A 1910-nucleotide genomic window follows, 5' to 3' on the forward strand; every position below is an offset into this window, starting at 1 on the left:
CGTTTTACTTAGCATATCATTTTCAAGAAAGGTAATGAAGTCATACTTGTATAATCAACGTATTCAATACGCATCAGAAACATATGTTTTTTTGATTGAACGTTGTGAGGCAACTTGTAATCATCAAACCTTACAATGACTGTATTTCACCACAAGATGTTTTTCAATAGGATTATAATACTGTTGTAACACATCATATGTCAATCTCGAATAGCATCGAATGCAATCGCTGTAGCTCAGCTGTGATGACGATGGACTTCAAAGAACAACAGAACATGTGATACTGTATAGATTGCTTGCATTTATATTGGTAAACAATCTCAGCTCCAATATGCATTACTTGGTGGTGTAGTAATAAGGTGTTGGCTTCTAAATCCAAAGGTCACGTCCCGCATAGAAAAATACATTTTGCATTACGGTCTGAACAGTAAGTTTCTGCTAACTGATACTGTTAATGTTCCACAAACAGTTGTTTATATGTTGAACAATATGGAACCTGAAACTTAACACAATAAATTGCCATTTGAGTCATTTTGCCAAACGGTGACAATATTTAATATTGTCTAGATGTGGTTGAAATGTATCGGAATGCTGACTCATAAGAAATAGTGGCACTATGAGATTAACGTCTGTGAAATAGTTTGTGCTCAAATTTGCACTTCACTATATATAACTTATAACCAACAGTTTGGCAAACTGTTACATTCACCGGTTTTTGTTTTAGCAATATTGAAGACACACGCTTTAAAAATTTAACTCACTCAAATTGAAAAATAGGAAAAATATGATCAAAAGTTTCGTTTTTCGTTTTCCACGAAATTGAATTGAATATTGGAAAAGTGATAATGGAACGTACTTTGTCTTTTAATTATGAGTATAAAACTGTATTACTATCATACGGTTAGACTAAAATTAATATTTATATATTAATGTTTTTTATCGAAGTTTGAAACAGTGACAAAGTCATTAGTATGTTTTTTAGCGTGCATGCAAGTTTGTCGGTCAAACCCATCAAAACATTCAGAGCGAAAAAAGAAAAAAAATCACTGCAACAGAAATCAAACGCAAATCCATGTACTGATGCTAGTTTTAAATGAAATTCGGCCGCGGTGGAACAGCAGCGCTATCATGGTGAGTAATAATAAATATCAATCCGTAACGCGTTACTAAACCAAGCTTTTATTTCGACAGATTTCGTATGTGAAGATGGTCATCGGCTTGGTGGCAGCTGCAAAAACAGCCGAACTCGCCGCTGCTGGTTACTCTTGGCAATGAATGAACCAGCTGCAAGGAGAACCCATTGTTCCGGATCACCTATACGTGGACATCAAACCAAAAGTGAGTTTCAAACTGTCTATGTCACCGATTTCAATTATGTATAACGATTCCTTCACGTTCCAGAGTCTGATTCACCAGCATCAAGCGTAGGCCATCCTGAACAACAGCCTGGATCCAAGAAGCAAGCGCTGAAAGAAAGCCATCTCTGTGAGGTTTATTTAGCTACGTAATTGCTGCATTCATGGACTTTAATCAGACTATGAAATGTAAGTGACTGGATCACCGATGATTAATCGCACCACCTCAACGGAGCACGAGCTTCGAAAGCATTGTTCAAGGCAAAATTGTGCCACGATTCTATTTTTATTTTAAATATTGAATAAGGCAACCTTAAGCTTTAATAAACATTCAAAATATTTTGTCTTCAATGAAAATTATTTCTTAAATTTAATAAGTCACAATGAAACAAGAAATAAGTGTAGTATGAATTCAATTCCAACAGAAGTTTGTCTACACTTATTTTCTTCTTTCATTATTTCGTATTAAATTTATTGATCAATTATTCTTTAACGGTAAAAGCATAAAGAAACAATACGAAATTAGGTTAAAATACTATATGGCACAATAAATCA

At 34.3% G+C, this 1910-nt stretch overlaps 1 long non-coding RNA gene across 1 annotated transcript; it reads left to right on the plus strand.

The window, feature by feature from the left end:
• The first annotated feature begins 955 nt into the window (after positions 1-955).
• LOC110676066 lies at positions 956-1536 on the plus strand. Its single transcript, XR_002500040.1, has 3 exons — positions 956-1131; positions 1192-1338; positions 1402-1536. It is a non-coding gene; the product is annotated as an uncharacterized LOC110676066 (long non-coding RNA).
• Positions 1537-1910: the final 374 nt, after the last annotated feature.

Source organism: Aedes aegypti, chromosome 2 (assembly GCF_002204515.2).
Source record: "Aedes aegypti strain LVP_AGWG chromosome 2, AaegL5.0 Primary Assembly, whole genome shotgun sequence".
NCBI lineage: Eukaryota > Metazoa > Arthropoda > Insecta > Diptera > Culicidae > Aedes > Aedes aegypti.